The sequence below is a fragment of the Mus musculus genome, chromosome 19 (genome assembly GCF_000001635.26).
Source record: "Mus musculus strain C57BL/6J chromosome 19, GRCm38.p6 C57BL/6J".
Lineage (NCBI taxonomy): Eukaryota > Metazoa > Chordata > Mammalia > Rodentia > Muridae > Mus > Mus musculus.
The window spans coordinates 32,915,713-32,940,723 of NC_000085.6; the positions used below are offsets into that span (position 1 = coordinate 32,915,713).

The following is a 25,011-nucleotide window of genomic DNA, read 5'->3' on the forward strand; positions in this document are numbered from 1 at the left end:
GAGAGAAACCATCCAGCAATGTAGGTGGAAAGGGAACGCAGCCCTATGTGAGGGGCTGCCCAGAAGATAACAGGGCACCAAAGATAAAATATAAATTTAGAAGTTATTAAGCCAGGAATACTGGAGGGGAGTGTTTGCTAGCAGGGGGTGGGGGATGGGGCGATGGGGAGGGGAGAAGTTTTAGAAGTAGTCATTGAGATAGTCAAGGCATATCAAAATTAGCTGGTGTGTGTGTATGTGTGTGTGTGTGTGTGTGTGTGTGTGTGTTTCATTCTTGAATCCAGAGAGCTCTTGGATAGGTAAAGCATGCGCGGGACCCACTGGGAGCCAAAGCGGTCTAACCAATTCACCGCGACACTACAGAGGCAAAGAAAACTCAAAAGCAGCTGCTTAAAAATCTTTACGAAGCTGTGAGTGAAGTTTACAAGGGGGGTTTTTAGCCCTGGGTAGGATGAGTCGAAAGTTCTTTGGCCTGCCTTTTAGATGCTGCAACGTGGTAGTCTCTATCATAGTCACAGTATCTCTATCACTTATCAGAAACTTTGTGAATGAAAAGGACAGCTATTAAAATCACTCCTGGCACCAGATATGGCACTGACCTGTAATCCTAGTAAACCAGAGGTAGAAGCAGGAGAATCAGGAGCTCAAAGTCACCTATGGTTTTAGAGCAAGTTTGAGCCCACCATGGGTTCCACGAGACTCTCTCAAAAAAAATCCAAAATAAAGTTAAATAACATAACATAATAGTAGCAGGTGTAAGTTAGGCTCGTCCGAGGGAAACTGGCTCTATTTTTACCCTGATTTCAACACACACATTTGACTGAAACTTGTGCTCAGCTTCTAAGACTTCATACTTACCCAGCTTCCGTGTACTTTGAATGATGTCAGGTCTTTTGAATGCCCTTCGGTTAATGATTCTTGTCCTGTGCGGGGACTATCTGCCAGGAAGGTTAAGATGTATAGGGCAGGGTACATGTGAGGGTCATGCAGGCCAGAGAGTTAGTCAATCCAAAACCCAGATAAACTTGCTGCTTCCTACCCCAGCCTGCTCATGGCACGTCTACATTTCTGCAGCCTCCGTGGTACCAGCCATGCGGGAAGGAAACCAAGCAGATGCAACTCCCAGGAAACTCAGGCTAGTTTCGATATCTGCTCCTCCTCTCAATGGCTGGCTCTGATTTTCTAGACTCACGGAGATGAAGATTAAAGGGACAGGTTTTAGGGCTGCTGCCTTTGGGATCCAAGGGAGTGTTCCAGTTTTTCTGGAAGCTGAGATGCTCCAGCTGGTAGCTTGAGCTTCACAAAGATGCTGCCCTAATAAATGTCAAGCACCCAGGGACTTCTCAGGAGCACATGCTATGCTTAAAGGGGCCACAGTGAAATCTTAGACAAAGATGGATGGAGGTCTTGGCTTCTTTTGTCTGTCTCTGTCTCATCTTTCTCTCTCTCTCTGTGGCCTGTATGTATGCATGTGCCTTGTGCCCAAGGAGGGCAGAAAAGGGTGTTAGATCCCCCTGGAATTACAGTTACAGACCATTAAGAGCTGTCATGTGGGGGAATGAACTCAGTTCTCCTGCAAAAGCACCAAGCGCTCTTAACTGCTGAGTTATCACTTCAGCCCCATCCTGGCTTCTAATCAATATGCCAGGGCTTCCCTTTCTGCTGAGAAACTTGAGCATCCTCGCTTGGAAATTGTGGCTAGCCACTGATGGGATAGCCACAGATTCCATCAATATCAACAGCTAGGAATTGCTGGGAAGATGAAGTGACGTGGTAGACTTGATGTAGCGCATAGACCCTGTGAAAATGCAAGGAAGGGTCACCATTAGAGATCTTCAGTTCCAAGTCTAAATTTGAACATGGGAGCCCGAAGGACTGAGAAGCTAAAATTCAGGATGAAAGGGGAAAGCAGGGATAAACCCAGCAGACAAAATATTCTTGAGGAGCTTAATTTGAATCAGTGCCCGATGAGAGAAAAGTGATTTAGGGGTCTATTCTCCAGACAGCAGGGCCCTTTTTCTCTCTTATTTCTGGTGATCATGGACCCCTATGGGTGCCTCGGTCTGAATATTTTTTTCATCTTGGGACCCTGAGGCTAGAATTGACTACTTTGTTCATCAGAACAGAAGTGTCATCATCCTCTCCCTTGACCTGCTTCTTTGCATCAAATGTGGACAGCACGCTTATAACCCAGTAGTTGGAGATGGAGGTAGAAGGCAGGAGTAGTTCAAGGCTAGCCTGGGCTACCAAGGGAAAAATTTCATGTCACCGGGGACTATGTGAGACCGTCTCCAACAAAACAGAACAAAGCTGCTTTGGGCTGCTCATCCTGACCTGACACAGGCATAGGCAGTAGAGTCATGGCAAAGTTGCAACAGGCTTTGAGAGCTAGAGAAGGCCTTTCTTAAATAGAGGGAGATAGAGGCAGCTTAGCAGAGCCAGAAAGTGCACAAAACGGAGCCAGCCTTGGGAAGAATGCCGGTGTACTGCACATCAGCTCTGCATCTTGGTCAGTAATTTAAGTTCTCTGTGGCCTAGTTTGTTATCTGTAAAATAAAGTGAGCAGGCCTCAATACAACATAAAGTTTAAACAAGTCAATGCATTTCTGGTGCTTAGAAAGGTGCTTGACTTCAGGGTCTCTCATTCTCAGTTATGAGTCTGCAGGCATCAATACCACTACAAAAGAAGCTGGGAGTTTGACCATTCTCTAATGAGTATATGGGCAAGCGATACTGGACTTGGTGGGGCTTTTCAAGGGTAGGGGAGGGTACAACGATTTGCAGGGGTGGGGTTTGGACCAGTGAGGGATGAGGAGCGAATGTGGTCAGGATATATTGCACAAAACTTCCAAATAATTAATAAAAAGATTATGTTGAGGGAGGGAAAGAAGAAAGGTGCTTGCCACACATCCAACCTTATTTACTTGTTTATTAAATAAATACAAATATATGATGGGGGAGGGGGAGGGAGATCAGTAGAAAGGATTCTCATCACTAGACATGGTTGCTTTGAACCCTGACCCCCAAGAACTTTTATATCAATATTTATGTTTTTCTACCTATAAAAGTCATACATACTTACAGCAGAAAATAAGGAACACCAGCAGAATATTAATAGCCGTCTTGATTCTACCATGTAGGGATGGCTGCTATATTTGCATCTAAGTCTGGTTCTGATGCGAGAGGCTCACTGGATTATTGCATTTGCTCAGACTTTGCATGGTCCTTAGCTCAGTATCCAGCAATTATTCAAGAACAAACTATGAATATCTAGTAAAGAGACTATTTTTGATGCGTAGCTCAGGGGCCTTGGTCCGTGTACCTTTTACAGTTTCTATTCTTGACTTCCAGATGTTCAGTGCTCCAGGAACGTAACATGCCAAGCATTTAGATAGAAATTCATTACTTCCTCTATAATTCCTTGGCTGCCCATACTATTATGAAATGCCAAGTGTGACCATCGATATTTGTGCCTGGTGTGGATCATCCTAGCACTTGGTCTGAGGGTTTCTGTTGAATGTTTCAGGCTGTCGGTGGGTAGCAGAGTCAAAGTAACAGGAGAACTTTGCTGGACGATAACTTGGCAGCTCAAGGAAAGTTGTAAATGAGGCTGTTAGAAGGGAACTTTGTGGCAAACTTCGTGAACAAACACAAGGTGTGAGGCAGCCAGGACTTGGACTAAGCTAACTTTCTCTCTTACTTGGTGGTTTCCTCCTGTTGGTTTTTCTGTGAAGTGGTTAGATGTGCTAACTATCAGCCAAACAGAATATAGATGGCCTTGGAATCGGGATGTAGTGATGGCCAACAGTGGAAAAAGGGAGGGCGACAAATTCACACATCTAAAACCCAGAGTGTCTAACAAGCTTGGAGAAGCGTAGACAACATAAACAAATTGATTCCTGCTCGTGGTCTCCAAGCAATGACACAAATTAATAACTTCACTGGGAATATTCCCAATGGCCCTCTCTCTCTGCTTTCAACTTCAGAGGAATAGATGGCCTCTAATATAAAGCCATACCATCCTTACAACAGACACTGAAGGCACAGTTCTTTTCTTCCCTCATTGTGGATAAAGAAGACCTGAGTATGTGTGGTCAATTCAATTATACAGGTTTATTTCCCTATTTTCTTTTTAGTGAATTCCACAACAATTTACTTCTATCACAATGCCAAAAACCAGGTTTATTGCTTCAACTAGCCCTCATGACAACAGAGCCAAGCGGCAGTTTTAATCAGAACGACCATCCAGATTTGCTTCAGGCAGGCGGTTAGAAACAACTAAGTTGAGGACAGATTTAGGGTGTTGATCTGGGACTAAAGGTAACTGAGCAATTGAAGTTGAGGGCAGATTTAGGGTGTTGAGCTAAGAGTATTGGGAAGGGCACACTAGCCAAAGGAGATTAGAAGTGCCCAGCAATTGAGCCAATAAGGCAGGTTGAAAATAAATGAATGTGTTTGTGTGTTTTATCTACAGGTCTGACAGAACCCGGGCCTGGAGCTTAAAGCAGGGTAGCAAAAACTACATGCTACAGTCCTGTGTGAAAAGAAGCTGTCCAGACCCATGCTGACATCAGTACTGGTCTATGGGTATAAACATAGATATGTAGAAGGCAGTTCCTGGGTGTCCAGGGAGCAGAGGATCAGTTGTAAGTTTCTCCCTAAGGCCTGCGACCTCTTTTGCTATAGGCATTGACTATATCTTAATTCTTGAAACCAGTGGAAATTTAGTTGCTTGCATGACTTTCCCCACAGAGCAAGACTGAAGATCCCAGAATCCAATTTTTACACACTATTGGTCTCCTGACCAGCCATTCTCAACTTGTGGGTTGTGACCCCTTTGTGGGCATCAAACAACCCTTTCACAGGGGTTGCATATTAGACATCCTGCCTACCATATACTTATGTTATGATTAATAACACTAGCAGAATTACATTTATGAAGTAGCAATAAAAATAATTTTACAGTTGGGGGTCATCAAAACATGAAGAACTGTATTAAAGGGTTGCAGCATAGGAAGATTGAGAACAAACAGCTCTGGACCCTGCTTATGGGAATTCTCTTATCTCAATGGTTTGCTTTCTGGGCCAATATTAGCCTAATCCTGGCTTTATGACTATGGTTTGAACTGCAGTATCACCTCAACTCTTGAGCAGATTCTCCTGGGTCCTTTTTATTGACAAATTCTAGTTTTCAATTCCCTAGTCTTCCAAATTGCTTTCATTCAATGTATCCCATGTATCTGTGGATTGAGAGCCCTCCCTGGCATATATACCATCTTCTGCAGTGCCACCACTTGAGCCCTTGCATCCAGATCTGGTCCTCCCTCAGGAACAGACACATTTTGACCACAGTTGCCTCAGAAGTCTTGACTCTGAACCCTCATCGGTCCTTGATTCTGAGGATCAGTTGTTTTTTTTGGTACGAAACCAAAACTTTGAGGGTAGAATTCAGTATTAAACTGGACTCTCTAGCACATCATTAAGAGGATTTCATCACTGAGAAACCAGAGGACGTTGTCACAATACAACAGGTTTATTCAAAATGGCTCTGGACCCAGCTGGAATGGATGTCTTTGCTAATTTGTTTACTTAGTTACAAATGTTTGAAATTGAGTAGGATTTTCTTGACAGCTAATTTGACATACTATTAATGACTTGTAGATGTGTAGACATTTTTAAACAAAGGATTTCTTTAGTCAACTATTTCTTGCTTGGGACATTTGTGAACGAGTCATTTACCCTTTGAACAAGGCAAGCATTCATATACATTGCACTCCGTATACAGAAAAGTTGACTTGAGTTTTTAAAAGGGGATTTTTAAAAATGTGTTTAAGAAACAAATTTTTGTTACACAATTCCCCTGACTTTAACTGACATACTCTTATAAGAAGGAAGAATCAATAACTATTTGAACCTAAACCAAAGTATAATGTTTCCTGGCCTTTATATTATTGACATTGAATTCAACTATTATTTGCCACTGTGGGTTGTCCTGTGTGTTCTTAGGTTTAGCAGTTTGATTTCTATCTAGTTGATACTGGTAACATCCTGCTACCATCATATTGGTAAGCCTGTTTTGTTGAGGATCACAGTTACAGAAAACAGAACATGAATAGAGAAAGAACTGGAGATAGGACAGGCCATAGCAGCACAGTGACAGCTCCTGTGGTAATGAGGATTAAGACTAGTCTTATTTGCTGAATGAGGCCCTGTCCATACTAACCCTGGACTTCTCCATAGTTTCATCTTTTCTACTTATTCTGAGACAGAGTGTCACTATGTTGTGAAAGCTAGTCTTGAACTCACAAGCCTTCTGTCCCAACTGTCCAGTGCTAGGGTTATAAGCATACACCACCATCCTTGACTTCTTCTTTTTTTTTTTTTTATAAATGTATTAAGGTACCTATTTGCCTAAAGAATTAGCCCTATATGAAAGACATACAGTGTTCTAAAATGCTGGGTAACTGCCATTATTTTTATTCAGTTAAAATAAATAATTTCAGAATGTGCTCATACCATTATAAGCATAAATAGCATTATATCTTTTGCCATTTAATAAACCAATTCAAAGCTCAGTGGCTAAAAACAATTTGTCACAGCTCACATATTGTGTTGGCTGTGGGTCAGCTGATTTAAACGGAGCTGGCTGGGCAGCTCTACTTCTAGATGTAGGTCTTGAACTAGCTGGGGCTCCCATGATCAGCTGAACTGTTATGTCTGTGTCCCTCTCGTCTTTGTCTTGGGACGAGTGGTCAACTCAGGTCATGCTTTTCCTATGGTAATAGCAGAAGCACACAGCAACTTCTGAACCTGAGCCTCCAAACTGGCAATGATTGATGATTCTTAATCATCTCAGTGGCCAAAGTGAGCCACGTGATGAACATGAACAGGAGAAAGGTGCTTGGATCTTTAGTAGGAATTACTATAGCAGCAGTTCACGACCCCTTTGGCAAACTTCTAACTCCAAAAATACTTATATTATGATTAATGACAGTAGCAAAATTACAGTTATAAAGTAGCAACAAAAATAATTTTATGGTTGGGGTCATTACAACACAAGAAACTGTAGTAGTAGGAAGGTTGAGATCCACTCTACCATCTGGTGAAAGGGGACATAGCTTGGGAAGGGTAAAGAACTGTACCCAAGGACATGATCTGGGAAAACCCTTCACTTTGCAGCATATGTTCCTCTCATATAATTTAATATCAGAGCTCCTTTAATTTCGTTCAAGGCCCCAATAATGAGAGAATATACTCATAGTACCATTTCAAGAATGGAATCAGTTGGAAAGGCAAAATGAATGGAGCAAGTGGTCTGAAGAATAGATCTTAACTCCAGTGAGCGCAGTCTTGTTGGAAGTAGGCAGCATTCTCTTTCTGTGGTTTTACCGAATGGAAAAGGCCAGACATGTCTGACATAAAGGCAGAGAGAAACAGCATTTCCCAAGGTGTTTGTGAGATTAAGATGTAAAAACTCTGGGTTTTTAAGGACCGGCAGGTTGCAGATGTGTTGGCCAGAGGAAAGCTGAATGAAAATCTCTGGAATGTTGGAGCAAACTCTTACGTTTATTGCCAGGAAATGTGTGTTGCTTGTTTTTCCTGCATCTTTTCAAAAGGTTCCTTGTAAGCCCCGTCCCGCCTGGTCCAGGTAGAGTGGCTTGGCAATAGTGATAAGGGAGTTTTCTCTGGAGCTGTGCTCTGCTGCAGCCAGACCAAACCCTGTTCATGTGTAACTCAAGTCTGAGCACTTCTTGTATGCTTACATTGGTTTCAGTATTATTTTTGACTGCTGAAAGAGCAGGTCGAAGTATTTCCCCCATCTTGGCACGTACCATAGTTGTATGAGGCCAACTAGCAGCGTGCCAATCAGTCATGTTGTGGGGATTTGAACAGGGTAAAATTTGTAGAAATCCTGAAGACAGGTAAGGTGGCGTGTGCAAGGACAGAGCATTGTATCCAAAATTCACAATTATTTATGCAGAGGCCCTGGATTTAGAGGACTATGTTTTACACGATTGCTATAATCCATCAAAAGTGGGTGTGTGTCACATGCCTATCAGAGGAGGTCAAAACTAATGAACAGAGCAAAACCAGGGGGGCAAAAATGCGAAGCGCTGGGAAGAGAATGTTCTGAGACTATTGGGCTGCTTTGCAAAAACTGTGTCTTTCCTTCTTAAACATTTTGTGTATGTGTGTTGTGGTATATGCACTTATTTATGTGTGTGTGTGTGTGTGCATTGGTATGGGAGCATTTGTATGCACGTAGTATAGAGTTTGATTGACATTGAATGTCTGTCCTGAAGTCTGTCTAATCTCCACTTTTTTTTTTCCTCTTTGAGTCAGAGTTTCTCATTGAACTTGAAGCACATTGATTGGCAGGCTGGCTGCCCAATGAGCTTCAAACACTATTAACCTCCTCTCCCCTCCCCTGTCCTGGTGCTGAGGTTACATGCATGTACTGTTATGTTTGCTTTTTTACATTGCTGCTGGTGATCCAAGCTTAGTTCTTCATGTTGGTGCTTCAGGCTCTTGACTTGCTGAGCTCTCAGGTTCGAAAAACAGTTTCTTGGGCGGCTAAAGAGATGGCTCAGCAGGTAAGAGCATTGGCTGCTCTTCAAGAGGACTTGAGTTCAATTCCCATCACTCGCATGGCAGCTCACAACTGTCTATTACTCCAGTTTTAGGGTGTCCAACATTCTCTCATAGACATGCATGTAGGTAAAACACCAATACAAATGTAATAAAAAATAGGTAAATTAAAAGTTTCTTATTAAGCTAAGCATAGTTTTACTATGGAATCCAGGAATTCAACTTTTTAGTGTCCCATAGAAACTGAGACTGTTTCCACACACAAATGTCTGTGTGAATGTTTATAGTGTCTAGCTCACAATCACCAATCGTCCTTTACTTGATTGGTAGATAAACTGTTGATGCTTTTGTGGAGTGGAGAGGTGCTTAGCAACAGAAGAGGATGAAGATAAATGAAAACATGACCAAACTTCAGATGTGTTATGCTTAGTGAAAAAGGTCAGATTCAGGAAGCTATAAATGGAATGCTTCAACTTATTTGATATTCTGAAGAAAGAAATATCTGTAGGGGAAAAGTATAAGTCAAAGATTGTCCGAGATTGTAGGAACAGTTATCCTATAAAGGGGGAATAGAGGAGCCAGGTGTGGTGGCGCACACCTTTAATCCCAGCACTCAGGAGGCAGAGGCAGGTGGATTTCTGAGTTCGAGGCCAGCCTGGTCTACAGAGTGAGTTCCAGGACAGCCAGGGCTACACAGAGAAACTCTGTTTCGGAAAACAAGACAAAACAAAAAAAAGAGGGGGGGAGGGAATAGAGGAAGGTGTGTGTGTGTGTGCGCGAGCGCGCGTGAGGTAATGACAATTTTCTGTATCTTGATTGCAGTAGTAGTTTTATGACTGTATACATAGGTCAAAACAAATACAAGTATGCAGAGAGGGGTACATTTATACTCAAATAAACCTAGCTTTTAAAAAGTACATATTTTTGTGTTCCTAAGAATCTCCTCTCTTTATATTTGTCAGTGTAAAATACCCACTGGTTTGGCCACTGACTTATACCTATGTCCTTGGAGATGGGTCCTTCTTTCCCTAGCTCCTGTTGGAAGTCCAAGCTTAGGTTCTGCTTCTTCTAGGTGGTTCTCTATCCAGATCTCACTTGTTGGATCATGGAACATCTCCCTTGAATTGAGATCATCTCCTCTCCTCTCCTCTCCTCTCCTCTCCTCTCCTCTCCTCTCCTCTCCTCTCCTCTCCTCTCCTCTCCTCTCCTCCCTCTCTCCCGTCCTTTTCTTTAGTAGGGTCTCCTGTAGCCCAGCCTTGAACTTGGTATAGAGCTGAGGATGACCTTGAAGTTTTGATCATCCTGCCCCCACCTCCTGAATGATGGAATGCCAGAGCTACAGGCATGTGCCACCATGCCCGGTTTATGGAATGCTAGGAATTGAGTCCAGGGTTTCCAGTGTGGTAAGCACTTACTCTCCCAGGTGAGCTATAGCCCCGGCATTGAAATGAAACCTTAAGTTAGTCTTCTGAGACTCTGCTCTTAGGGATGTTGAAAGCACACTCCAGAGGAGGGCATATGTAGATCTTGGCCTGAAACTGTGTTTTTCTTGGCCTGCACAGTTGTTTAAAGAAATTCAATTAGTTGCCAAGACTAAAAAAATGAGGAATTTCATATAAAAACCCAGATTTACAGCTTCTCTTTAAGAAATAGGAGGATCTGGTAAAACGGACCTGCGTTCCACATAGGGTTGGAGCTGAGGCTGAAGCTGAGATGCCCTGCAGCTGGCTGTAGGCCTGTGCCCTCCATCCTGGGGCTGCTGTTGCTTTGCACAGAGTGATCCTATGGACCTGCTGGGTCCTTAGTTGCCTATGTATAGGTGATAAAGGAAATAAGAGCTTTTTTACATTCTCTCTCTCTCTTTCTCTCTCTCTCTAATATAAAACTGGAGATGAGATGGGGTAGACCACGTGAGCTGGATAGGTTTCATCAACTTGATGAAAGCTAGAGTCATCTAGAAAGCAGAAACCACAACAGAGAAATGCTTCTATCACATTGGAAGGCAAGCCTTGATTGATGACTGATGTGGGAGGCCCCAGCCCTTGGTAAGTGGTGTCACTCCCAGGCAGGTGGTCCTGGGTGATAAATGAAAGCAGACTCCTGAGCAAACTGTGAGGAGCAAGCCAGTTAAGCGGCACTCCTCCATTCTCTCTGCTTCAGCTCCTCCCTCCTCCCTACATGAGTCCCTGACCTGACTGGCCTTCGAGATGTAAGGATGTAAGCTGTAGGATGAAATAAACTCTCTCCTCCCCAAGCTGCTGTTTGTCACAGTGTTTATTATAACAGCAGAAAGCAAACGAGGACAGCATGTGATTTAGAATAAAGGGATAAACATGTTGCTTGATTAAAAAGAGTGAGTCTGCTCATGGTGTATATAGTGTTTGCAGTGGGTAGATGCTGGAAAGATTCACATTCAGACGGTTTCCTGAAACAAATGCTTGCCTCATGCTTAGCCATGACTTGTACAGGCATATGAGTTGCGATAAATCTTCCGAGCCAAAAGGGCTATTGAGTAATGGGGTGTTCAGTTTGCACAAAAGAGAGAGTATAGTGGCCTGTGTGTCCATGTCTGAACTCTGTTACTAGAGAGGAAGAACTGTGAACCATACAGAGAAGCAAGTGAAGAAAAATTTAAAAGTGTGTGTGTGAGAGACAGAGAGAGAGAGAGAGAGAAAGAGAGAGAGAGGGAGTAGGAAAGGGAGAGGGAGGGGGAGAGAGAGAGGGAGAGGGAAAGGGAGGGAGCAAGAGGAAGAAGAAGAAGAAGAAGAAGAAGAAGAAGAAGAAGAAGAAGAAGAAGAAGAAGAAGAAGAAGAAGAAGAGAGAGAGAGAGAGAGAGAGAGAGAGAGAGAGAGAGAGAGAGAGAGAAGAGGATGGTACAAAATGTTCAAAGTGTAAGTGGACCTTTCTAAGTTATTGGTAGCACTGATAGTAAAGACGTGGGACTATGCTCCAGTCCGTTGTTTTCAAACTCTTGGGATGGTGAGGTGTCCATCTCATTCGGAGGCTCCCAAATCCTCAGTGTTCCTGGTCACTTGAATACTTCTTGAGTGTTAAGTCGGATCCTAATTTAGCTTTTAATGATCTGTTCCATACTGCAGAGTGTCTCATTGAATCAGAGATTTGAGTCGCTTACACACACACACACACACACACACACACACACACACGTCACCCCTCATGATATGCATATACATATATATATTTATTTTGGTGGTGATTGACTGGCTGGGATATTCCCAGGATCAAGCATGGTATGAGTGACAGGCAGGAGCCTTCTCCCCTGTCTCTGTAGCCCTAGGCTAGTCACCATGGTCTCTTGCTTTTCCACCAGCCTAGTGGAGGTAAGTTCTTGACCTTGCAGGCTATTGTGAAAGATTTAATGAGAACCTGTGAAAGCTGCAAGATCTATGGAGGAAAGGCCCTTCAGAAGCGCCAGGTAATTTACAGCGGCTCTCATCATTTCATTCTGAGTTCAGCTGGTACGCCAGGCGACACATCTAAAAGTCAGTCTCTATAATCTACGACTCCCTTACGGTTGAAAATACCAGAAGATGATCAGAGCTCCCCGTTGAAGAAGATAAATTGTGCCTCTCTTGTACAGTTCTTGGTACCTACCATTTCTGGTTTTAGTATGGTAATTTCTGCACTTGAGGAAGAAAGATTTTTCTTTTAATTGTCCTCTCTGCATCCGGACTGTTGCAATGTCTGTCTAAAACTTAGTTGGCTCTGGACAGAAAGGAATATACTTTTCCCAAGTCAGCAAGGCTCTGCCTCAATAGGAACATAGTATATCGACATACACAGTTTTAAAAGATTTATTTTATTTTTATTTATGTGGATGTTTGCATGTATCTGCACATGTGAATGTGTGGGTTCCTGAGAATCCAGAAGAGTTTGTCAGATCCCTTGAAACTGGAGCTAAGGATGGTTGTGAACCACCATGTTGAGCCTAGGTCCTCTGCAAGAATAGCAAATGTTCTTAACTGTGGAGCCGTCCCTTCAGCTCCTCCACATTCACATTTAATTTTTTTCTAGTGGGCCTACTTTTAAAAAGTAAAATTAATTTCAACCAGCACTGGAGTGATGCCTCAACAGTTAAGAGCATTGGCTGCTGTTCCAGACGACCTGGGTTCAATTCCTGGATCTCACAGAGTAGCTCACACCATCTATAACTCTATTCCAGGGCGCTTGGCATCCTCCCTGATCTCTATGGGCACTGCATGCATGTGGTACATATACATTCATGTACACAAAACACCCACTGACATGAAATAAAATTGAAATGAAGAAAATGTAACTTCAATCATGTATTTTATTTAACTTAGATATTTTTAAAACACACCTTCAATATAATTGATACTAGAATTACTAATGAGATTATTTTGTCTTTCTTGTTATTATCTTTAAAAGTTAGGGATTCTTAACAATTACAGTGTGTTCCAAATTTCCATTAGGAAATATTTAGCCTGTCTTTGGTTCCAAAATTTACAGCTTCTACATATTTTCAAATTGGCCCAAATATTCTTAAATTTTTTTCAAACTGGAATTATCAGTTTTTAAATGTAAATGTCAATTAGAGAATGAAACAACATTTAAGCATTTATTCCTTGGTCACACTGTCATTTTTGTTTTAAAAAGATTTATTTATGTATGTATACAAGTCCACTTTGCTCTCTTCAGACACTTCAGAAGAGGGCATCAGATCCCATTACAGATGGTTGTAAGCTACCATGTGGTTGCTGGGAATTGAACTCAGGACCTCTGGAAGAGCAGTCAGTGCTCTTAAACTCTGAGCCATCTCTCCAGCCCTCACACTGTCATTTTAAGCTCCATAGATACTAGCCCTTAAGTGCCTATACAGTGATAGATAGGGTAGCTAGTGCTAGACTCAGAAGACTGCTGAGCTATGGGATTTGTATGTCCTATTTCCACATCCACCATTGGCATCTTATGTATGTTCCTTGTTGAGGGAGTCCTAGCAGGAAGAGAGACCCTATGAATACAATGGGAGGTCCCTCTTCAGTCAGCACATGCAATGTTCCTCTCCTCTCCAGGGCACTTCTATATATAGCCCTGTGCCCCTCAGAATGGCCCATAGTCCCTAGAAGGAACTAGCAGGTATCCGTTTGGAAGCCACTAGACTGAAACAGCATCTATCCATCCGTGACACCATGTATTCTCATGACAAATAGGTTCTGAGACAAGTTTCTGTGTCCAGCCTTGCTAAACTCTGGGGAATATTTTAGCTATGGGAAAGGATCACAGGGATGCTGTCTTTGTGAAACTTGATGTCTAGCAGTGTGTGTGTATGTGTGTGTGTGTGTGTGTGTGTGTGTGTGTGTGTGTGTTATTGAATCTAATTATGTGGCCAATGAGTTAAACAGCAGCATGCTAATTATAAAATGAAGGTCTTCATGAGACCACATGGTTAGGAACTGAATTCAGCCTGGAGGCTTGATGAATCCTCTTTGAATATGTGAAAATTTTCTTGGGACCTGAAGGATTTGGGGAGTGAGAAGTGGCAGAGAGGGTTTAATCAGGGAGATGAGTATAATCAAGAATAACTTAACTAGGGTGTGGTCAATTAGGAGGGATAGAGAGAAATGGGCAGAACCCAGACCTGCAGGACTTTCCATATGTCTAGGAGGAATTTAGTCCTTATCCTTATAGACTGGAGGTCACCTAGACCTTTTAAGAAACTGTCTATAATCCCATTTGGATTCCTCCTTTGGGTTTTATGAGATGGCATGTGGCTGCAGATCTTCTGTGTGATTGCCATGTTAGCTCCAGCCCCAGTGGAAAACAACTGCAGAAATAAAGCATCACATTGGTTTTGCTGCTTATGCTCAGGAAATGGGTGCCAGCAATTTTTGAGAAAGAGCTTACCAGGACAGTGAGGACAGAAGCAGTCTAAGAGCTTAGAAGGACTGGATGACAAAGCACAGAAGGAAAATTTGATTGTTCCAAGCTCAAATTGTAATCAGGTCTTGCTCATCACTCCTCTGTTATCATTAGTGGTACTCACAATGGCTTGAACTTCTCTACTGCAACTCCTGTTGAAATGTAATCCCCACTGTGCATTATTAAGGGGCTGGAAACTTAATCTAATGGTGGCACTTGGAGGTGAGGCCTTTGGGAGGTAATTAGGATTAGATGAGGTCATGGGCATGGGACCTCCACAGTTGCATTAGTGGTTGAATAAGAAGAGGGAGAGAGACCAAAGCCAGCATGTTTGCTGTGTCTCAGCACGTGAGTCCCTCTGCTGCAGTGTCCTATCCAACAGGACAGACCTCACAAGATGCAGCCCTTCCTTGACTGTCAACCTCAAGAGCTAAGAGCCGAATAAACTTTTTTTGTTTGTAAATGACCTAGTCAGTGGTACTCAGTTATAGCAACTAATGGAAATAATGCCAGTAAGAATATAGTACCACAGCTACTGTCTATATAAAACTACAGGGCCCATTGTTTTCTAGCTGTATATATTTACACATGTATATGATTAATTTTTGAGACTCTGCCCAAAATGTAGATAGTATTCCCATTGTATTTGATACACAATGAAAGAGAGAGAGAGACGGAGGTTAAATGCCTTGTCCGCAGCTGAGCTGCTAATATTGGAACATGGGTCTGCTTGACTTCAAAGCACTGTGTGTGTTCTTGTCATCATCGGTGCCTGGTCAGTGGAGGCCTGATGACTTCAGGCTTGAGCATGGGTAAGACAGTATGGGTGGGTGTGGGTAAGGATGAATTCATCACACCTGTGGATGGGTAACTATACTTAGCTAGATGATTCTTATATATATATATATTTTTTTTAATTACATATTTTCCTCAATTACATTTCCAGTGCTATCCCAAAAGTCCCCCATACCCTCGCCCCCCACTTCCCTCCCCACCCATTCCCACTTTTTGGCCCTGGCGTTCCCCTGTACTGGGGCATATAAAGTTTGCGTGTCCAATGGGCCTTTCTTTCCAGTAATGGCCGACTAGGCCATCTTTTGATACATATGCAGCTACAGTCAAGAGCTCCGGGGTACTGGTTAGTTCATAATGTTGTTGCACCTACAGGGTTGCAGATCTCTTTAGCTCCTTGGTTACTTTCTCTAGCTCCTCCATTGGGGGCCCTGTGATCCATCCAATAGCTGACTGTGAGCATCCACTTATGTGTTTGCTAGGCCCCGCTAGATGATTCTTACCTAAAACACTGGACAGTACCACTCTCTAACTGCTCCCTCCAATATGTGTTAGTCCCAAAAGGCCATGTGTATAATTCCACCTTTTTTTCAGTCCCCTTTCCTTTCTTTAGGTCTTTAGCCTTTCTTGCTTCTCTACAGGCCCATTGGCATCTCTTTTTGGTTGAGCTGAACTGATCCCTCTCTGTAGACATCAGTTAAGTGGTCTCTGTAGCTGGGCACAGCCTCTGTCATCTGTGAATGATTCTATGTTCAGGTGGCTTCTTCAGGCCCAAGGCAGATATATGTTCTAAGAGTAAACAATCAAGATTATAGCCATAACCAAATGGAATCTTTATCGTAGTAAGATGGATAGACAACAAAGCAAGACTTAAAATCCATAGTGTGTTTAATGACAGCATGAACTAAAGAGGAAAACGAGAGTGTTTGAGGAAGCCAGAATGGGTGGCATCTGAGCTGGAGACCCACAGGAAGGGGAGAAGAGTGAGGACGCACTGCAGTCCTGTGTGGGAGCCATGGGAAAGTTTAGACATGGAAAGTCAAGGAGGAAGTGTGAAGTAGTTGAATGTGTGTGTGTGTGTTTGTATGTGTATGTATATATGCATGTACACAGCACACACTCAAAGTCTCAGGTAGTCTAGGCTAGCCTAGATCTCACTATGTAGCTGAGGATGTCCTTGGATGTCTGATCCTTCTGCCTTTACCTCCCAAGTGTCTGGAATCACAGGTGTGTGGCAAAATGTTGAGCTGGTTCTATAGCTATTCTGAGAAAGAGAGAGTGTTTAGGAATTCGTGATGAGTTAACAAAAATAGGCCATTTTGGCATAGCATTATTTTCCCACCCAGAAGTTATTTTAGCTGTCCTTTAGGCATGTGTAACAAGCCATCTTGGTCATTCATTGTCCTGGGTACTTCTTGTATTCTTTTAAATGATATTCTAATTTTTCAAATTGTTCAAGGAAGACGCCACTCTAGCCCTTCTTGTACAACATCACGCAGAGCAAAATGAACATCCCTATTTGTGCCTCTGTAGTTCTTTTTCCAAAAGAGTTCGTTCTTATAATGTTTTGACTATTTTCTGTGCCTTTACATGGCATTCATATAGTCTAAAGCTGAGGAGTTAGTTTTATTTATATGAAAATGAAGGCATGCTCTCAAACTGATTTTTTTTAATACTAATATCTTGAAGATCTTTCCATATCAGAACACCGAGACCCACTTCCTTCTGCTAAATTGCCCAGGGAGTCCTTCAAAAATGTATCTGACTCATTTCACTTCTCTCTTCCCTAATCACTCCCTGAATTAGGGAATCAAAGACAGACACCCACGCACATGCCCTAGGCAGAGTCTCTTTTCCAGAAAACATCCTCAAGATGACATTTAAGGGTTTGGAGAATGAGCTTAGCATGCAGTGTCACCTCCCTGAAGTGGCTTTCCTGTTCTGGCAGGGTCACGGCTGCCTTGATCATTTTTGTTTGAAAGTGCCTCTGCTGTGTTAAACTCTCGGCATGTCTCCCATGTCCCCCTCACTAGCTAAAGTTAGAGAGCCCAGTGCAGCAGGATGACCTGGCCTTGGATGATAAGTGAGCACAGTGACCAAGTGGGTACCGCGACAAGAGGGCTGTGAATGGAGCAGGGTCACTCTGCATGCATGTCTCTCTGCCCCCCCTAACCCCCGACTTGTTAGATCATAGCATTTATTGTTATTTGTTGTAAATTCATATAAACAGTACAGGAAATTACAGAGACTAGTTATATAATACATATTATGTAATTAACTATTTTTGTATTATATAATTATGTACTGTATTAACTCTGTGCATTGTGAGATGTAAAAAGAGTTAACTGTTAAGCACCAGAGAGCATCCACCTCCAAGCGTTATTTTGATGGTTACAAGAGTGTTCTAAAGTTCCCTAGTATATCCAGCTTACCCTGTCCTGAAGGAGCAAGCTTGCTAACTCTTACATGGTTGCCACAGGGCAAGCTAGTCGCTTTGCTCACTTCTTCCCTATTTTTCTCGACTACACCCTAGGACCGGCAGGAGGGAGCAACAGACACAGCCTACTGGAAAACCACCCACAGGCAGGGTTGTGCTTTGCCCTGGTTCCTGATAGCAGGAATGACTGTAACATTCTAGAGGACTCTAGTGAATGGAGGATGTTTTCAAGCACTGGGGCCAGGCTTGAAATTCATCAGCTTTAGTTCACTCTGTCCTACCGCACTCACGTGAAGGCATAACTTTGCCTGTCTCTTGTATTTGTTCGTCTATTTTCAGTGAAAGGCAGGTACCATGCCCCTTACTGAACAGCATGGTGGAGAGCAACAGAGACTCAAAACAAGGATAAAGGGCTTCTCAGTTGGATCCGTGTACTGGAGATAGGAGACACAGATAATGGGTAGGAGGAACTGGGCCACAGACACATTGGAACTCAGAGCTTCACAGCACAGCTGTGTGTGCTATTTATCTTTAGTATGTTCCTCCCCTCAAGGAGGGCACAGTGTTATAGATACAGACCTGGAAGACAGGAGGAAGCCTGGTTGCATGTGTGTGAGCCGCTGTTGCTGCAGAGTGAAGCACAGTTCTCCAGCCTTTGTTGAAAAAAAAGAAAAAGACAGTATTAGACTTAGTATTGCTTTTGAGGGTGCAAAAAAAGCCTGTTTTGCTCATTTATGATCAATAATATTTATAAAATGTGGGAATATTGCTATGAGATGGGAGTTTGAGGAGATATTAGACAAAGTGCTTCCCCTTCAAGAACCTATAATCTAGTGGCAGGGGCAGACTGTGCAAGAAAACAGGCAGCAAGTGGTGTCTACTGCATGAGCCAAAAGTGGAATATATGGTAGAGGTGCTCAGTGGAGGAGACCAGTCCATACCCAGAAGTGCACAGCAGATAAAGTCTTGTGAAAAAAGAATTGAGTGTGTAACTTAAAGGGAGCTGAAGTTAAAGGCAGTAGAGATGAGAGAAACAGGGTCTGGGAATGTCGGGTAGATGAGAGATGTGAAAGAAGGATTGCTGTAAAGGAAGAATAGAAAAGCAAGAATGTACGAGGGAAGAGAGGAGAGGCCACAGACATTGACCACCTGTGAAGACAGTTTTATTGGGGATGAGGGGAGAGGAAGATGCCAACTGACCGAGGTAGGCATTTGTGGAAATGTTTGGGAAACACACTTTTGGGGGACTTGCTAAATTGAAAATCAAGAACCCATATGGGTTTGTCTAGCTTGAGGGTAACTGAGACTGGAGTGAAATACCTGAAGCCCATGATGTGACTGACTGAGCTCTTCAAAGAAACTGTAGTCTGACTTTTGTTCCTGCTCACATCTGGAAGTGGATGGAGGAGTTAGACATGTCCAGAGACCAGGACTGCTGGCCTAAGTGGTCTCAGTTGGCTGACAATGGAGAAATTTCACACACTGGAGCACATTCCCTTTCAAGACTGCCTCACCAAAGCTAAGAATGAGCCTGGAGAAGCAGCCCCTGAACATGGCAGCTGAGCGTTGTCAAGAACACCACTCAACAGGATGGGAGCAGGTGTGTTGAAATAAGTACAGGACTTAAGACTAGTGGATTTTAAATGTCACTGTGCATTTTAATCAACTGCAGGGATTTAAAAAAACCTCACACATTCCTAGGTTCATTATCATGAAGAAGAAAGAGGAGAAAAAGAAGGAGGAGGAGAAGGAGACAATGACTAAGAAGATAAAGGGCACTCGCCAACTCAGGTATAGGAAATATTAGAAAGCCATCACACACACACACACACACACACACACACACACACACACACACACACACACCACGGGAGAGAGAGGGCAGGGTGGAAGGAGGCAAAGGCTAAAGTGAGAATTTAAGGAAGAGAAGCCAGACACACCTTCTTCAACTATTTCTAGATGAAGCACTGGGAGTTCTTTAAAAATGGGTCCAGCTTAAGAGAGATGGCTTCCTGTAATTCCAACTCTAGGGGACCTGACACACTGTTCTGGCCTCTGCAGACACTTGAGTATACACACACACACACACACACACACACACACACACACTCACACACATCTTTAAATCGTATTCAATTTACTTGGGAACCTTTCAGGTTCCTCGTTAGAATATTGTTGAGCAAGTCACCCAGCAATGTCATCCTCGTGCTACCTGGGAACCCAGGTTATGAAAGTTCGGAATTATGAAATGACAAAGGTTGTGCGGTTACACGCAAGCTTATCTTTTGAAAGTGTCTATTTCCTAGTTTCTGTGGGGATGCACTCTGCCTGAGCCTTCAGGAGCCTGGAGTGAAGAGGAAGGAGCCACTCACAGCTGTTTCAGCACCCTTGCAAGTCATGCTGATAGTGGAGGGGACACCCCAGGGCCTTGGCGTTCCAACCACTACCATGTTGCGGCAGGAAATGTCAGGTCACAAATCACAAACCCCACTTCTCAGCAGCTACTTGTCTGAGATCTCTGGTCTGAAACCTCCTCCTTCTACTCTCTTGCCTGTGACCTGGGGACTGCACTGTCCTACTGTCTTTGCAGATTATCTTTGCATCTTGTGTGTTCTTATAAAAGCACTTATCTCAGTGGTCTAGGCAGTGAGTAATAATCTCTGCTGCCTCTGAAATTCATACCAGGATTATTTTATCTCGCATCTTTCTGTGGAATGTCCCTTTGTCAAATTTCTACTGAAACAATTTTCAATTAAGTAATACATTCTTACTCGGAGACAAGAAAAACAGCATGATTAGTAATGGTATCCATTATGTGCTGGGCACTGTTATAAATATTTTACATATATCTTAGATACTTCAACCTTGGAATACCTCAATGATACAGTTATTATGGTCCTCTTTAGCATCTTCCTTGTTCTGCTCCCATTAAAACTCCACTATATGGGCCCCTAAAGTTCTCTGGGAGCTGCTGTGATCTCATAGAGCATATTAATCAGTTCTACATGCCCATGCCCCAGAGTTTGAGATACAAGAAGGCTATTCATCATTCATTAGTCAACCCAAATATTGCATTCCTCTGTAGTCATGCCTATGGTGTTGGGTTGTTTGTTTGTTTTGTTGTTGTTTTTGAGACAAAACAGAGATGTGGATGCACACGATCCCAGGAGGGGACATTCCCAAGGAGACAGACCGGGCACATTTGGAGCGATCCACTCCTGGTAGACAAAGTTTAAGAGGTGGACCCTAACTCAGTGAGTTGAGCAGGACATTAGTACCTTTGAACCGAGGTTTATCCTGGGGTGTAGGGTAAAACCCATGAGCTTTCAGACTCAGCAAGGGAGGAAGGTCTAGCTCCTGGTGCTTGGCCCCAGGGGCTAGTGAGTGTGCTTCTGTTTTCCTCATGGAGGAAAGCTGGGCCAAGGGTGTGTCTCCATTGACCACCTAGTGATAGTGCCTTTCTCACCAAGCAGTCGCAGTGTGAACTCCGGACTGACGGACTGAGGGAGGAGCCTCTCTCCCAACTTGCTGGCAGAGCGAATACTGGACAGAGGTGGTGTTAGGTAAGAGATTTACTATGCTGACCCTCAGTCTACGAAGTTGGGGAGAAGAGTGCCTACTTCACTGAATTGTTGTGAGAGTAAACAAGTTGTTTCCTTGCAGCAGGTGGTGGGAAGACACTGATGATTGAGGCTTAGTCAGGCCAGGTACTGTTTTCACACCAGTGGTTTTTAACTGGCGAGTGATCTTGCTTCCTCACTGGGTACACTGGGCAATATCTGAATATATATATATATATAAATAACTATAGATTAAGTGCACTGTTGCTGTCTTCAGACACACCAGAAGAGGGCGTCAGATCTCATTACGGGTGATTGTGAGCCTCATGTGGTTTCTGGGATTTGAACTCAGGACCTTCAGAAGAGCAGCAACTTCAGAAGAGTGCTCTTACTCGCTGAGCCATCTCACCAGCCCCCTGAATATATTTTCAATTGTCAGTATTTGAAGAGTTTACAGCCAGCATGGAGTGCCTAGAGGCCAATGGTGTTGCTGATTCTGTAACACACAGGCATGCTCTCTACAACACGGAATTATCTGACTCACTGCTTTTAAGTCTGTATTGGAAACTTTGTTTTATTAATATGCTAATGCAAAACCCCTTATAAAAAACCTTCTGAGCTATTTACTTGTCATTATTTACCTCTTTTAGGTCAGGGAACACTAACTCACTGAAACATGAACATGAGAAAAACGCTGGGATTTGGCCTCTGGCTGTTCTGCTCCTCCAGGGTTGTTTAAGTCATGAGTTTGGGTAGACCTCTGTGGGCGAGGGTCAGTTGTCAGTACATGTGGAATATATTAAGAAGTGCCCCCGCCAGTGATTTGTAAGATCCAGGCATCAACATGACTCAAAGAACAAATTAGACACGCAGCTTCCACAGCCCACTCCTAGTCTTTCTGGTGCATGGTGATATGATCCAGGCTCTTCATCAGCCCTTGAGAAAGTAACTGTACATACAGTGACAGTGCGATGCCACACGTACAGTCCTCTAGATAATTTTCCGCATCTCAGGATATGTTGGGCTGCTGTTTCAGGTATAGAATTCTGGCACATAAGCCTCTGGGGCTAGGTTCAGTGCTTCCTGGGACCCATGTCTGTTGTTTGTAGATTCTCACTTCCATAGTAAGAGAATGCATACAGCTGACTACTAGCCCAGCAACTTCATGGGCCAATTCTGGACTTATGGTCCTTTCCGTTACAATGTGTATGATGCTAAGAGAAACAAAGAATGCTGTAAAATAGTCTACTGCTTATTCCTGAGTTTACTGAGCACCGATTTGTGGCAGGAACACAAATTTCTTTGTTAGAGTCACAAAAAAACAATGGCCCTATCAGGACCCTCCAGCACTCAGGGGTCTCCAATTCCTTTAGCGTCACAGCCTGTTCCCCTTGCCTGACTGCATGCTTCTCTTCTAGACCCGTTGTCTACTCCCATTGCACACGTTTAGCTGCAGCTTTAGGCTTTACTCAAAGCCTCTGCTCTCTGTCAACCACACATGTAACTCTTACTCATTCTCCAAAGCCCACTCTGAATCTCGTTCCCTCAGTGGTTGCCTCCATGAACTCCCTTATCTAGAATGGCATCTCCAGTCCCATGGTCTGACAGAATCTAACATCACCCTTCCTTCCACAGGTCTGGCTTCACACATGGACTCATCTTTACTCATATCTGGTAGGAGAGTAGAAGCTGCAATCTCTTTGTGCATGAGCAACCTTTCCTGGATCAGTGTAGCTACCACCGCTCATCAAAGCAGCCTAGAAAATCACAATGGAACACAATTCGATCCCGGGGAGCCCAGGCCCTAATGGCTACATCTACATCACGGCTCTTAATCTATGGCTCAAGGAATATTGTGGAAGAGGAGCAGGAGAAATTTTAAGAGCCAGAACACTAGGAAAGTTTCCTCAGATCAGTATTTTCTAGAAATGGATGTATGAACCAGACGTGAAACATGGCACTACCAATGGTAACAAAATGCTCACAGCCAACCGTTGGACTGAGCGCGGGGACCCCAATGGAGGAGTTAGGTAAAGGACCGAAGGAGCTGAAGGAGTTTGCAACCCCATAGGAAGAATAACAATATCAACCAACCAGACCCCCACACCCCCCAGAGCTCTCAGGGACTTAACCATCAACCAAAGAGTACACATGGAGGGACCCATGGCTCCAGCTGCATATGTAGCAGAGGATGGTCTTGTTGGGCATCAATGGGAGGAGAGGCCCTTGGTTCTCTGAAGGCTCAACGCCCCAGTGTAGGGGAATGTGAGGGTGGTGAGGTGGGAATGTGTGGGTGCATGGGGGAGTTCCCTCTCAGAAGCAGGGGGAGGGGGGATGGGATAGGGGGTTTGTGGAAGGGAAACTGGGAAAGGGGATAACACTTGAAATGTAAATAAATAAATATCCAAAGGTGGAAGAGGGAAATTTCATGGGGTCGTAACCCTAGACAAAGGAGCAGTGACTGCTGAAAGAGGAAGACTTAGCTTTTCTCAGAGAGGAGCCACCTTATTTATTGTCCTAAGCAAAGTAATCAGCTTTGAAACCATATACACACAGATAAGAAACACAGATTTTATTTATATATATTCATGTAAACAGATACACATACACACATGTACACATACACACACACACTAATCAAAGAGATAGAGGCTATCAACTTGAGAGTGAGGGGTGGGCATGGGGACAGCTGGAAGGGGGTACGTGGGAGGAGTTGGAGGAGGTAAAGGGATGGGGAAGTGGTGTAATTCTGTTTCAATTAAAAAACAAATTAAAAGGATATAATCAGCCCGAGAGACATGGTAGACAGAGACAGGAAGCAGACATGCCTCTGACAGCTGTAGCTTTCAGTTCCTGTGCTAGGTCTCAGAGCCCAGACCCAGGCTTTATGCCTGGCTTACCCACTTGGACCAAGTGTGGCTTCTCAGAATAGCCTGAACCCACAGCGGCTCTTGTTATTCTCTGTTTGGCAATAGTTCCAAGAATTTCTGAGTTTGTCCTTCAGTGATTCTTCCCAGAGTCCTGTTTGCTGGAGAGAAGGGGGGCTGGTGGCCACAGCATGGGCTTACCGAGTGCCTCCCGTGTGCTGGACCATTGTGCCGAGGGCTGTCCTTGCATCTAGGGTAGCCCTTGATACCTACATATGGACTGAAATGTTGCAGTAGCTCCATTTAACGTGAAGAAATGTGGTATGTGTGTGTGAGAGAGAATTCTGTGTTCATGGTGGTATCCAGGACTGCCGCTTTTAATTTTGGATCTTTCTATGCAAGGGTTGGTTATAAAAATAAAGGGTGGGCCAGTGAGATGATTCTTTCAGTAAATGCTTGCTGCTCAACGGTAAGAATGTCATTTAGAATCCCAGAATCCATGTAACGCTGGGTTTGGGAGCATGGGTCTGTCATCCTAGTGTTGTTGTGCCGAAGTCAGAGGCAGGAGGATCCCCAGAAGCTCATGGGCCAGCTGTACTGCTATGTGCAGTGCTGGCCACTGAAGAGTCGCTGCCTTAATCAAGATAGAAAGGTGAGTTTGTTTTCTGACCCCTACACGCACGCACACCGTAACATGTATATGTCCAAGCTCACTGACAAACACACTTAAGTCTGAAGAGCAGTGAAGTCTGATATTCATATGACCCCTGGAGTTGGTGTCCACTTTGTGAAAAGTTTCCCATCCAAGGGAGGATGGTTTTAGAAACGCCATGATTCCAGCTGGAAAGATCTTCAGTCATAGTCA

The 25,011-nt window shown here is 43.6% G+C and overlaps 1 long non-coding RNA gene across 3 annotated transcripts; it reads left to right on the plus strand.

Annotated features, from left to right (window-relative positions):
• Positions 1–14,597: 14,597 nt before the first annotated feature.
• On the plus strand, positions 14,598–23,691 carry Gm36774. Of its 3 annotated transcripts, none has more exons than XR_001782638.2 (5): positions 14,598–19,319; positions 19,421–19,510; positions 20,026–20,973; positions 21,193–21,282; positions 22,915–23,687. It is a non-coding gene; the product is annotated as a predicted gene, 36774 (long non-coding RNA). The 3 variants fall into 3 exon arrangements; XR_386655.3 differs by having other exon boundaries at positions 21,190–21,282; positions 22,915–23,296; XR_386654.3 differs by having other exon boundaries at positions 17,633–19,319; positions 20,012–20,973; positions 22,915–23,691.
• Positions 23,692–25,011: the final 1,320 nt, after the last annotated feature.